A 15059-nucleotide genomic window follows, 5' to 3' on the forward strand; every position below is an offset into this window, starting at 1 on the left:
GGGCCGGAGGGAGGAGGGCTGTGTGTTAGATAGGACACAGTTAAGCTGCTGTAGTGGAGATCCCAAAGTGGAGTGGCTTCGGACAGATGGAATTTTATTTTTCTCTCACATAGCAGCCCATGCAAAAAGCAATCCAAAATTGCTAAAAGGGACACTTCCATCAGTCTTCTCTGTTGATGCTCTGCCTTCTGTAATGCTTGTCCCGTGGCCTAAGTGGCTGCTCCAGCTCCTGACATCACCTCTGCATTTGGGGGCAGCTGGAAAGGTTGATAGAAAAAAGGTATTTGTTCTTTTCTTTTAAGAGGATACCTCAAAATTACTTCATTTCCTCCCACAAGACATTGGTCAGAATTGAGTCACATGGTCTTATCTGACTCAAAGGAGACTGGGAACTATTGCCTTTACCGGAACTAGTTAAAACATAAGATCATACTCTCCTGCTCGGGGGCAGACAAAATTCCCACGTTGAACATGACCCTTACTGATGACATGACCCCCTCCTCACTCTTCCTCAGTGTTTGCACTGAAAGGTTCGTGTGTGGTGAGGGGCCGAGGCCAGTGGGCAGGAAGTGGACGCAGGCCAGTCAGGAGTGGTGATGGTTGATCTTAACCGTCAATTTGATGGGATTGAGAGCTCCATTGATTAGTAAAGCACAGTTCTGTGTGTATCTGTCAGGACAGTGACCTGCCCCGAATGTGGGCAGCACCCAGAGGTGCTGGAGGCCCAGATGGAAAAATGGATGCAGGGGGTGACCTTTGAGCAAAGGCATTCTCTCTGCCCCCTGGCTGTTGTGAGGCAAGCAGCTTCGCTCCACAACACGTTTGCCTCCGCAGTATTCTGCTCACCATGTCAGACCCACAGGGAAGGACAGACCGACTATGGGTAGGAACCTTTGAAAGCGGGAACCCTGATGAAATCTTCTCTCCTTTTAAGTTGTCTCTGGGGTATTTGTCATCATGCTGAGACGTCTGTCTAACACGAGAGGGCCAAGGGAAAAGTGATGGTTGCTTAAACTGTAAAACCAGAGCAGTGGTTCGGATCGGCGAGCATTTCTTAGAAAGCCCAGGGTTTCCTTGCAAACGTGGACGGTGAGAGAGCGTGGGGTCAACAATGCCATGCGTTGCTGCTCCGTTTAGCTACTGGCTATGTTATAATTCGGATATGAAAATTTTGTCTACAGGTTCGTGTGATGGGTACTTGGTTCCCAGCAGGTAGAACTTTAGGAGGTGTGTCCTAACTGGAGGAAGTAGATTATTGAGTCTTTGGGGATATTTTGGATCTGGTTCTCTCTCTCTCTCTCTCTCTCTCTCTCTCTCTCTCTCTCTCTCTCTCTCTCTCTCTCTCTCTCCCTCGCTCCCTCCCTCCCATCTGCCATGAAGTGAGAACCACCCCTTGCTATACACTCCCACCATCAGGACGTTGTCCAAGCACATGGGACCAAGTAACCATAGACTAAACCCTAAGAACCCAGAAACCAAAACAAGCTCCTCCCTTTAGTTGTTCACATAACGTATTTTAGTCACAGCCATAAAAAGTAACTAATGCAGGATCTCATTCATTCACTTCATTCATTCACTTATCCATTTACCAAATCGTTATTGTGCACTGGCTATGAGCCAAGCACAGGGCTTGAGCCTATAGATATGAAATTATGATCATGCTTGTGTAGCTGATAAAGACAGGCAGTAGAGAAGTAAATGTGACTATGATGTGTATAAGATAATAGCTCAGAGAAAACTAGCCTAGTCTAGAATCTTGGAAGTGATTTTATAGCTGAGACAAGAATAATGTATAAAAGGTGGCCAGCCCATTAAGACTAGATGGAGCAGAAAGAGACAGGGTCTCTATAAAAGAATTCTCTGTGCCAGGCATAATGGTTCATGCGTATACTCTTAGCATTCAGAAGGCTGAGGCAGGAGGATTGTCATTAATTCAAGCCTGACTTTGGTTACAGGCTGAAACTGTGTTTCAAAACAAATAAACAAGAAAAATAAGATAAGGAATTATGTCCACATCCCAATTTTCTCCAGCCTGCATCATGAAGTCTAGATCCCTGGATTTAGTTCATGATGTCCCTTTGAAGAAAAAAAAATAGCCAGGCAGTGGTGGTGCATGCCTTTAATCCCAGCACTCGGGAGGCAGAGGCAGGCGGATCTCTGAGTTTGAGGCCAGCCTGGTCTACAGAGCAAATTCAATGACATCCAGAGCTACACAGAGAAACCCTGACCAAAAAAAAAAAGACAAAAAAAAAAAAAAAAAAAAAAAAAACCTTTTCAGGTTCACTTCAAGTTAATTCAGTAAGCATTTGTAGCTTAAGGGCCACATTTCCAAACCAAAGATGATACCCATGGTACTATTTAACAGAGAGCAATAAAAACAGCAAAGCTGTTCAATTTTAGAAAATGCATTCTATGGTAATTTGAATGTATTTGGCCTCCATAAACTCAATAGGAGTGGCACTATTAGGAGGTGTGGCCTTGTTGGAGGGAGTGTGGTCTTGTTGAAGGAGATTGGATGATACATGCCTTTAATCCAGACCTTGCAGCTGAAGGGGACACTTTTAATCTGGGGCCACACCTTCTGTTAGAAGTGTGTCACTGTGGGGGTGGGCCTGAGGTCTTTTTCTCAAGCTTCACTCTGTGTGACAGGCAGTCGACTTCCTGTTGCCTGCAAGATGTAGGAGACTCGGCTATTTCTCCAGCACATGCCTGCCTGCATGTCGCCATGCTCCCTGCCACGATGGACTGAACCTCTGAACTGTAAGGGAGACACCCCATTAAATGCTTCCTTTATAAGAGCTGCCGTGGTCATGGTGTCTCTTCACAGCAATAGAAACCCTGAACTAAGACACATTCTCTATGAGATTGAATGCAGAAGATTTCGTCAGAGAAAGATGGGCCTGAGGGGTAAGGCAAGTGAAATCTAGAAGGTGACAAGAGACTAAGTCTAGATTAGGAGACAACTTTGAATCTTTACTGAAGACCAACAAAGAAAAGGAAGTTCTCAAGGGAAAGAAACCTCTGGACTCATCTTCAAGAAGTGGTAAAACTTTGATGATGTGCATTGAGTGAGCACTCAAGGGCCACCACAGAGACAAGGGCGGAGGTGGCACACACCTTTAATCCCAGCACTCAGGAGGCAGAGCCAGGCAGATCTCTGTGAGTTCAAGGTCAGCCTGGTCTACAGAGCGAGATCCAGGACAGGCACCAAAACAACACAGAGAAACCCTGTCTCAAAAGAAAAAAAAAATACAGGACCATTGGTGGTAGGTCTATGTATCAAGGATCTTCTGTCTGTGTCTGCAGGAGTGCCCATGCTAGGTATATGGCATCCACGAGGGCTGGCCACCATGCCACATTCTTGCAGCAGGAAAGGAAAGAGAACAGCAAAGAAGATCTATTTCCATCAGAACCACAACCCAAGGCAGGACACTGAGGCAGAAGGATCAGGAGTTCAAGGACAGTCTCAGCTACACAGTGAGTTTGAAGCTATCCTGGGCTACAAAAAGAAGTAAGTAAGTAAAGCTGAGTGGTGGTGACACACACCTTTAATCTCAGCACTCGAGAGGCAGAGGCAGGAGAATCTCTGTGAGTTCAAGGCCAGCCTGGTCTACAGAGCGAGATCCAGGAGAGGCACAAAGCTACACAGAGAAACACTGTCTCAAAAAACCAAAACCAAACAAACAAAAAAAAAAGTGTACACATGACTTCTGCTTAGTTTACTAACCAGACCTTGGTATAATGACCATCCAGGAACCAGGAGGTTGGGAAACTGTCCTCAAGAGTCATGCTCTATGACAGTCACCGTAGAGCCTTCTATCAGTGATGGAAGAGGAACACGTGTCCAGCTCCTCCTTTTCTTACTCAGAACCTCCAAGGTCAGCACTTGAGAGCGAGAGTCTTCAGGGAGAACGGGCAGAGGGTGACTGGTGGCCTCTGAATCGCCATCTTCTCCTGCCCTTTCACCTCAGTTCCTGCTGGTGTCCAGGTGCTGCTGCTGCCTCCTTAGATGTTCTGGCTGAAGCAAGATCAAATCTTCCCTGGGTCTTCCCTTTCCCAAGAAAAAACCGGAGCTTTTATAGGGGTCACTATAAAGAGATGTGAAGGGTCAAAGAAGGTCAACACAGAAAGAATAAGACACCCCTTGACCGTCCCCAGTTACAAAGCCTGTGTGTGGCATCTCTCGGCTCTTCTTCATTCTTCTCTGGTAGAACTAGTCAAGTTTCTTGGGCACCTTGGCCGCAGCTCACATTCCCTGGTTGCTAGCTTGCCTCTGTGTGAAGGACTCTTGTTCGAACATCTACCCTCAAGGAACTTGGTGAAGTAAATGCCCTCATCCTGGGTAAAGAAGCATCAGGCTGTAGATGGCTATGTCCAGACTTTGTCTAGCCACAACCCACTCAGAATTCTTTGCTCAGTAGTCTCATTCCTGTGTCCTGGGCCTCTCCCACATCTGCCCATCTGCAGATGCACAGGCGGAAAGGACAGCTGTTTGAGGGAAGTGGGTGGGGCTTGGACAAATGGATGAGGGGATCATGTGTGCATGCAGTAGGTCCTTGCTGTGCTAGTCCTCCTGGTCAACAGAAGCAGAAAGGGCAAACCAGGAGCCAGAGACCAGGTCTCCCAAACTAAGGAATTTGATTTTGAACTTTGAGATCATTCAAAAGATATATTGGTGCTGGTTATGCTTGTAATCCCAACATTTGGAGGCACAGGTAGAAGGATTGTGAATTTGAGGCCCATTTGGGGCTACATTGTAAGACTCTGTCTAAAAAGGGAAAAGAATGAATGAATGAATGAAGGAAGGAAGGAAGGAAGGAAGGAAGGAAGGAAGGAAGGAAAGAAAAAAGGAAAAAACAATGTATTACATTGATTTACAATATTTAGACACATAAACTGTAATCTCAGCATTTTGGAGGTAGAGGCAGGGGGATTGGGGATTCAAGATCATCTTTGGCTACATAGTGAGTTGAAGCCAACATGGGTTACATGAGACACTGAATCAAAACACAACTGGGACACGTGGTGTTGAGATATTTATTTGTACCCTTGCTCTGGATCTGCACACCGCAGTTTGTGGACAGGTAGGCTCCGCTGTGTTACTCCTTGTTTGTGATGGTCAACACCACAAAGTATGAGAAGCCTCTTCCACAGCCCCTTGCTTATCATTTCCAATATGTGACCAAGCAGACTGTGAAGGAAGGGCCTGACCCCTCCTGCAGAAGGCCGACGAGCCGTGCGCGCACGCACACACACACACACACACACACACACACACACACACACACACTTCTTCTCTCTTCCTTGGACTTATTGCCTCACCCACCAGGAACCTCTACTCCTGCTTGTTTCTTTTTTGAGATCCGCTTTACTAGACTTCCATATGATGATCTCTCTGTCTCCTCTCTCTCTCTCTCTCTCTCTCTCTCTCTCTCTCTCTCTCTCTCTCTCTCTCTCTCTCTTTCTTCATTTACATCTCTGCTCAAATAGTATCTCTAGAGAGTCTTACCATGAAACCCTGTCCCCAAACCTACAAGAGTTTCCTGAAAAAGTCAAATGTAAGTGTCTACTGTAACACAAATCTTAAAGCGTCTTAGAAAACCCGGAGCCAGATATTGAGGTGAAAGCTGAAAGATCAGAGAAACAAAACAAGCCACTGCCAACCTCACCTCGACAACTCCTCAGCTGATCCTGTTTCCATGAATCCTCAGACTGAAAGCCTCTGAGTCCTCACCCCTGAGAGTCTCAGTTGAACTGCTGCTTAGTTCCTGTCTCCTCGCTTTCTATACCTTTCTCCACCCTGCCATCACTTCCTGGGATTAAAGGCCTGTGCCACCACTGCCTGGCTCTGTTCCCAGTGTGGCCTTGACGGATCTCTGTCTCCCAAGTGATAGGATTAAGGGTGTGTGCCTCCACTGTCTGGCCTCTATGTCTAATCTAGTGGCTGGCTCTGTCCTCTGATCCCCAGTTAAGTTTATTAGGGTTCACAATATATTGGGGTACACGATATATCACCACAGTCCACACCTTCCCTAGCTTTCATTTTTCAGCACATCCTTGTCTGAAAGCATGCTGCTTACTTATTTGTGGCTTTCTTTCTGAATAGAATGCAAGGCTGGAACTTTGTCTTCAGATTTCATTTTCCCCAGAGCTATGTCCAGGGCTTGATGCACAACAACCTAATAATTCAAAAGTGGTTGAATGAATGAATGAGTGAGTGACTGAATGAATGAATGAATGGAGAATGATCTAGAGGGCTGATTGTTCCAAAGCATGTGAGAATCAGATTTCCCAGCTCAATCTCAGCTGCGTAACCAATCTGAAGAGAAATGCATTACTATGAAAATTCATGCCACCCATTTGGAGTGGGGTCAGCCTGACCAAGTCTACGTGAGTGTGATGGCCCAGAGGAGAAAAGACCCTCTCCTGAGAGGTGAGGCATCATGATGGGCCTATTGCTAAAGAACCCACTGTAGTTTAATAATCTCTCAACCTCCCTCCCTCCCTTCCTTCATCCCTCCCTCCCTTCCTTCATCCCTCCCTCCCTCTCTCCCTTCTTCCCTCTATAGCCAAGTTCAAGGCTTCTGATGTACTATATTAGTATTAGAGACCATTGTTGAAATTGCTACTATAGAACAGAGGTGAACAGCTGTGACAGTCACCTGTAAACCATAGAGTTGTATTACTTGTAAATGACAACACAGGATCATTGCCTTTATCAAACCGGAAAATCTCAGATGACTTCGCTGGCGGTGCATTTTCTCTGAATGAATTCTAAGTTTCCTCTCCTTGGGCCTCTCCTCTGTACTCAAACTTAAGTCTGGGCGTCGGCTGGGTGCAGTGACAGCCTTCTCATGAGCTGGAGGTGTGGGGCTCACAAGACACTGAGCCGAAACTAGACAAAGACAAAACGGAGAATGCTAAATAGAAAGTCCTGTGCTGTCAAAGCCAACAGAGCCCTCAGGGTTTCGGCCAGCATCTCTACAGTTTCTTTTTCTCCTCTTTTTTTGTAAATTTTTTTCCAACATAATACTTTTATTGATTATTTGGGAATTTCATACAATGCACCCCGCTCACACTTGCTTCTCATTCTTCCCAGGTCCAACCCTCCCACCCTGTGTCCTCCCCCAAGAAAGAAGAAAAAAATACACCAAGACCAATTTGTGTTGCCCATATACTCAGTGGAGCATGGCCAAACTCGCAGTGGCCAGTCCCTTAAAGATAACTGAGTCCTTCCCCAGATCCCTCCAGCCAGAAGCCATCAACTGTGAAGAGCTACATTTCAGCATCTTTATCACGGTTTTTAAGGACTCTCTTCAATAGCTTCCTGTCTGGACTATTTTCTTTATTATTTATTTTGTATTTTATTTATTTATTTTTTGTGGGGGAGAAATCGTCACAGAAGCCTTCAGTGTCTTTCATCCTCAATTGTGAGTCCGAAATCATCAATGCCACTTCAAGAGAAACTTCCTTGTCAGCACCAGCACGGACCACAGACATCCACACAGCCTCCATCGCCAGCATGGACCACAGACATCCACACAGCCTCCATCGCCAGCATGGACCACAGACATCCACACAGCCTCCAACAATAGCACGGACCACAGACATCCACATGTTCTTCTGCGGGATCCCTGATCACAGACATCAACATGGTCTCCGGTGGCAGCATGGACCACAGACCCCAACATGGAGAACCTGAGGTTTAGAGATGTACCTATGGTCAAGGTCCCCTAATGGCTAAAAGAAATGGGATAGGCTCAAGTCCTCATCTAGAGGTCCATAAGCACTCTATGAGATTAACCCTGGTGAAGTTCAAAGAAACCTCCAAGATGGGCATGAAACCCAACATTGCATATACTGACACTTGTTAAAAGAACCCATACTTGCAAACTTTATATGTATGTACATACAAATAAATACATATTTGTTTTTTTGAGACAGGGTTTCTGGCCATCTTGGAACTCGCTTTGTTGACCAGGCTGGCCTCAAACTCACAGAGATCCACCTTGCAGACCTCTCTCAACTATCTTTAAAGTGGGGAATGACCCTAGAGCCTACCCCCAGAGGTGGAGGGGACACTTCACAGGCCTCATGCAGAACACTCATAGAATGAAGACTGTTTAACTGATTGCTATGCTTAATTCTCATCCATCCACCTATGGCTCTCCCTGGTCCCGGCTAAGGAGTTACACTACTGTATCACAGTTCTTCTGGAGACAAAAGATGGGCCCGTGGAGCCTTGTGCTAACCCATAGGCTATGGGGTCACGCTCTAACCAGGCCCAATGCTGACACTCCACAAGCTCCCACAAGTCCACAGTACTCACCCAGCAAGAGCACCCTGCTCCCCCGTGCCGGGAAGCATAAGGTGCTGCTTGGCACGAAGCTGCTCCTCAGGGGGCAGGGACGTGCCACAGCTGCAGTCCTTGGAGATTCCCGCAGTCCTCGTTTTCAATTTGGACTTTGTAGCTAAAGAGGTAAATTGAGAATATTGATCAGCTCATCAGCTCACAATTAGGCTGTTCTTTTCCCTTTCTGAAATTTGGTCTATTGCTTGTGGTGGGGGAGGTGACTGAGTGTGGACTCCCAAGCCACTTCTAGACTATCCCGTGGCCATTTCAAGCATGGGTGCCTTGATCTGAGTGTTCTTGTCGTTCCCTCCCATCTGTCCATGGCATTGGATTTTTGATTATCTGCGTGAAGGAACGGGTGCAAAGTGGGCAGGGCTTCAAAGGAGGAGGGAACAGGATCACTGCCTCAGAAAGAAGCACCTCAATATTGTCGGTCTGAGTTGCCAAAGAATGCCAAGTGCTCTGTCCTCCTCAGGTGGGGGTGGCAGTGGAGGCGGGACAAAGTGCTGAGGAATGTGGACAGTGTTTGCTCGCCGCCGAAAAAGACGGAGGGCCCAAGCTGGGGCAAAGACAGGGTGTGGTGGTGGAGTAAAAACGTAATTAGAGCGCCAAGCCTATCTAGGCAATGCTATTTTTTTTCTTTTCCTTTTTAAAAATTTTTTATTAAGAGACAGGGTTTCTCTGTGTAGCTCTGGTTGTCCTGGAACTCACTCTGTAGACCAGGCTGACCTTGAACTCACAGACATCTGCCTACCTCTGCCTCCGGAGTGCTGGGATTAAAGGCGTGTGCCATGTTCACCACTACTGCCTGGCTCCTTTTCCTTTTAAAAAACTTACATTTATTTTGTGTGTACATGTGTGTGCATGCATGTGCACACACGTGCAATGGTGGCACACACGTCCAGAGCAGAGGACAACTTGGAGGGGTCAGTTCTCTCCTACCACGTAGGGCCCAGAGGTTGAATTCGGGCCATTAGGATTGATAGCAAGTGTTCTGCCATCTCACTGCCCCTCAGGTTTCTTCTTTATAATTTTTTCAGTCCTGGGGATTGAACCCAGGACCTCAGGCACACTAGTCAAGTACTCTCTCTACCACCGAGCTACCAGCTCTGGGTCATATTGTGGCAGCATACCATACCAGCTACTTGGTTTCCAGATTTTTAGACCACATAATGTATAAAGACATTTTGGTCCCGTTGCTGGTAAGAATTATGCACATGGCTGTTGGGAACCCAACTTAGGTTCTCAAGAGAGCAGCAAGCACTCTTAATCACCGAGCCGTCTCTCCAGCCCAATTGTATCTTTCCTTGAGACAGAATCTTGCTCTGTAGTTGAGGCTGGCTTCAAAGTCACGATCCTCTGCTTCAGTCTTCCCTCAGCTGGGATAACTGGGATGTACCACCACACTCAGCTCTTTTTAAGTTTTGGTTTATCAGTCTGTGTGTCTTTCTATATACTTAACACAGTTTTTACTTAGCCTTATACAGGTATCCTCATATAGAGTTTCTTAGTCTGCATCTAGTTAGTACTTCCCAGAAGCCTCTACAAATAAATATATGAGTTGTTTCCAATCTTCTGCTATTAAACACAGTGCTGTGCGTTGGGGCTATAGCTCAGTGTTAGAGCACATGCCTGGCATGTGTGAAGCCCCTGGGTTCAAGCCACAGACCCACAAAGCAGCATGCTGCACTCTTTCACACTTGTGCAAATAACTGGTGTTATTTGCACCAGAAGAAATTCCTAGAAGTAGAATAGACCACTGGAGCAAGATGTTGGCGGCGAAATACCTAACACAAGAAAGTTATGTCTGTGTAAATGTCTACCAATAGCATATAGAATGCTTATGTTCTCTGATTGCCTGACCAACATATGCCATCAAACTTCTGGATCTTTCCCAGTTTGAGGAGCGAAACACATCCTCTCCCCCTTTTCGTATGCACGTCTGTCACTATCTATGGTTGCAGGTGAGGTTGAGCACACTTTCCTCCTAGCACCACCGCAAAGTGGGCGCTTGTTTCTCTGCTTGGCCTGCTTTTATTGGCTTGCTGAAACCAACATGCAACAGAAGTAACTTTGGCATACAGGAATGGAAGCAGAACTCAGCTCTGAGTACACTGAACAAGACTGAGGGGCACCCAAAGGTCCACGAACAAGCAGTCAAAGGAGTCACAGAATTCAGGTTCCACTGTGCAAGACGAAGATCTGTCTGCAGCCCTTCAATATCTTCCTTCATGGAGGGAAATGCTCATCGTGAGGTGGCTTGGATCCCCTAGACGTTAAGGACTAATGGAAAGTTGCTATCACAGTGATAAACATTGCCAAATACACTGAGGGCAAAGTGGAAATTTGCTCTTGTAATGCTTCTTGCTGCTGCTGAGGTGATTGTGTAGAGCTAGACCAAGCTCATTTGATTTTAGGAGATGTTTTCCTCCTTAGGAGAAGCAAATGGCATTTAAAAAACTTTAACAATTGGTTTTTGGAATATGGCGCCAAAGTCCTTGACCCTTCCCTCCAAAGACAGTATGAATGAATGGACCCCACCAGGTGTGGTGATACATCTTGTAACTTTTGCAATTTGGCGTTGGTGACAGTATGCCAGGAGGTCATGGTTATCTTATATAGGGAGGTTGAGGCTATCCCAGACTACATAACACTGCCTCAAAAACAAAAATAAAACAACCAAACCAAATAACAACAAAACCAATAATGACAAGAGCCCTAATCCATGGGTTTTCGTTGAACTTAATCTATTGCCTCCACAAATAAACTCAGAAGAGACTCTTGTTGTGAAGAAAGAAGATTATAATAGAATGGATAAACGGAAATTTCTTGTCTTGACCATCTGCTCCCAATTAACCACTCTGAGGCTTATTAATTGTAAATGCTCAGCCATTAGCTCAGGCTTGTTATTAGCTAACTCTTACATTTAAATTAACCTATATTTCTATTTATGCTTTGCCACGTGGCGGTACCTTTATTAGCATGGCAAGTTCATCTCCTGCTCTCTCTGTGTCTGGTTGATGACTCCTGACTCTACCCTTCTCCTTCCTATCATCCTTAGTTTGGTTGCCCCGCCTATACTTCCTACCAATTGGCTACTGGCCAATCAGCATTTTATTAAGCCAATCCGAGTGACAAATCTTTACAGTGTACAAGAGGATTATTCCACAGCAAGAATGTCCCCAGAGAGCAGCTATGCCTGTGCCAGGGAAGGTAAGATTCCAGAACTTTCCTCCTTGCCATTAGAACAATTCCTTGACTGCATAGGGACACAGCCAGGCTCTGGACTCTGATTCGGATTATGCTGCTAGATCATGACTTGCATGGTAAGGGGAGAATGAAAACAGAAACTCTTGTGGACACACCTTTCTTTAAGCTCCTGTACCCTTTTCCTAATGAACACAGGCATTAAGGAGCTGTGTAGCCCAGAGGAGCCATTCCTAACCACGGTAAACTAAAAGGTAACTGTGTGTTTTGAGAGGCATCTAGCACTCAACAGGCACTTAATCAATACTCACTAATAACATTAGGCCACTCAGCACCAAGCGGGAAGATAAGGCCATTTCTTTGTTGGCGTATATTTGGGTAATTGATAAAAATAATTGCAAGGCTTTAAATGTTTAGCAATGATTAGCTAAAAACCATCACCCCTAAGCCCTTCCCACCTTGATAAACTCATTCCTATGAAAATACTCAGGCCCTCAGGAACAGCAGGGCGTATAGCCGATACCCTGCAGCTCAAAGAGTTGTACGTGAGCTCTGTGAGCCGTCCAATCTAGCCTTTTTGAGTGATCTATGCAAATGAGGTACACTTTTTAATTAGGTGGTCTTTTCACTTGCATATTGAAGTTCACCACTAATTACAGCGAGGCAGGAGGTCAGTGGATTGGTATGGGAAGCAAGGGGCCTTTATTTCATTGAACTAAACTACTGGACGGTTAATGCATAGAGAAAAAAAACTGTAGCATTTATGCCTGTTTTTAGAATTCAAACTGTGAAGCTCATATTCATTTGTTTGTTTGGTTGGTTTTTTTTTCCTTTCTGACTCAAATCTCCTTCTATGGCTGATTGGGGGATTTTTCTTGGTAAATATCAGAAGGATTTCTACCAAATGACTCAAAACTATCACGGCAGAGTAGCTCGAAAGCCTGGAGTTTTTACATTCCTAATGCCAGAGGGAGAACACCCACCCTTTCCATATCAGTCACATTAAATGCCATTTAATTGCTGGCACAGCTGTTTCCAGATGTGACTTTATTTTGTTTCTGCCAGACAGTCTGTGAGTTTCATTAACTTCATCATTAAAAAAATAGAGAAAGCTTTCTTTCCATACTTCATGGGAAGCAGAATATTCTTCAATTAGCAGAAGAGAATGGTCATTTGCAACAGACTGTGTTGAATATCCGAGGCGGCATTTTGTAAATCTCCTCATTTGTTTTTGGGAAAAGATTTTATTGCTATTTTTATTTGTGCATGTACATGAGCATGTCCTGTGTGTGTGCACGTGTGTGCGCGCGCGCGCGCGCGCGCGCGCGCGCGTGTGTGTGTGTGTGTGTGTGTGTGTGTGTGTGTGTGTGTGTGTGTGTGCTAGCGCACATGTGCGTTCCCTGGAGCTGGAGTTGCAGGCAGTTGTGAGATTCCTGGGTGTGGGGAACCAAACTTGAATTCTCTGGACTAAGAACTCTCCATGCCCTGAGCCTCCTCTCCTGTTCCCCTTCATCTGACTTTTATGCCACCCATGGGGATCTCGATTTTTCTATTCTTTTCCCGTATTTTGGTGATGCATGCTCTCTAATGGTGGCTACATAGGTAGGGAGACATGTAAGACATATTTGCTGACTCAATATGCAATCTTTAGAAAACTCAGGACTGCTAATTAGAAACCACAGAGTGAATAAAAGTCTTGCCCCAAAGGAATTCTCCCTCTGTCACTCAGAGGGGCACTCATGTTCACACAGACACACAGGTATCATGCCATCCTGGGAACGTAGTGAATCTGTGAATGTAATGAATCTGCACTGACCCACTTTCCTCTCAGGCTAAGGGCTCCCAAGCTCTTCTAGATGTCCAGGGAAACAGCCCACCTCTCTAAAGTCTAAGGCCTTTTCAAACCACATCCAGCAAGGCAGTGTAGTTGGAAGGGCGGGCCTGGGCACCGTGCTTCTAAGTGTGGGTCTCTAGTCCATCCAAGCTGGTTCTACTGAAGCTTGAGTCTTATCCCGTTTGCCCCGCATTTGTCTCCATGGCCAATAAGATCTTAGGAGGTAAGGGTCTGATTTTTTTCCTTTCTTGGTCCCTAAAACCTAAAGCCTAAACACTGTAGGCATGCCGTAAATATTTGTTGAATTACTGGGATTATGAAAATCAAGACCCTGAAACAATACGTTTTATTATCATTGATACTAATAATAACAAATAGACTCCCCTTTCTGAGAACATATGATAAGCTAGGCATTATGCTAAATGCTTTTAATAGTTTGCCCGAGGTCATCAAAGGAGACCATCTCTTATTCCCTTTTCCCCTCCATAGCAGACACCACTAAATATAATCCATTCACATCTTTGTCCTTAAATAGAACCTCCGTTGTGTTTGGAGCAGCAATAAAATGTTAGAAGCAATTATCTCCCCCCAGAAACCATTGTTTCACAGAGTAAGCCATTGGCTTGGTGCTAGCTGATAAAACAGAGGAGAAATTTTGATGTTGAATTTGACATTTTACCTCTTCTTACTTCCTACATGGGTCTTGGAGCATGTACCTATAGGCAGGTGGATCAGCCATCTTATTTCATAGTGGATGAAGGCCTGGTGGGGGGTCAGTAAATTGGCTCAGTTGGTAAAGGCACTTGCCACAAAAGCCTAAGGGTCAGAATTTAGTCTCAGGAACCCACATGAAGGTGGCCGGAGAGAAGTGATTTCACAAAGGTGTTCTCTGACTACATTTGTCACACACACACACACACACACACACACACACACACACACACACACACCAATATAGGGATAGGATGTGGTGTGAATCCCGGATCCTTGGTCACCAGGTCATCAGCCCTGTCTGTGCTGCCCTCTGGAGACTTCTGGTCAGATGAGCAGCAAGACTTGCTGACTGGTGCATTGTGCTTACCTGTGAGAATGCATCCCTGGATAATAGACACGCAACAGCCTGGTATGAGCTCCCCCACACAAGCTTAACTGAAGAAAACAGGGGAGCACGGCTTTGCGGGGAGGGAGGGGGACGACACAAGTATTTTATTGGGTTCTTGTAAAAGGCCATAACAGGCTGCTCAGTCTTCTCTCAGAGATCAGGCCTCAATTTCAGTTTCCTGAGACTTGAGCAAGCAGTTTCTGGGAGGGCCATGAACAAAAGACATAGTCCTTGCAGTAGCTCCCTTTCTGCACGTACTCTGACTGCTCAAGGTTCAGCCAGTTGTTTACTGTCTGGAACCCCTCACCAACTTAGAACTACATGCATGGGTCAATGTTAACATGCTAGGCCAGCCAGCCTCCATGACAGCTCAAGGACAGAGCCTGGGCCACTGAGTCAGCCCCCCCACAGTCAGTAAATGCTAGGCCAGCCAGGCCCCATGACAGCTCAAGGACAAAGCCTGGGACTTGTCCAAGCCTGCCCAAAAATGATAACTGTAACCCCCAACCAGAAAATTCAAAGGTTACATACCCTCACCCAATCATATGACACAAAGGCTTATA

This window comes from Peromyscus eremicus, chromosome 11, assembly GCF_949786415.1.
Source record: "Peromyscus eremicus chromosome 11, PerEre_H2_v1, whole genome shotgun sequence".
NCBI classification, from domain to species: Eukaryota; Metazoa; Chordata; class Mammalia; order Rodentia; family Cricetidae; genus Peromyscus; species Peromyscus eremicus.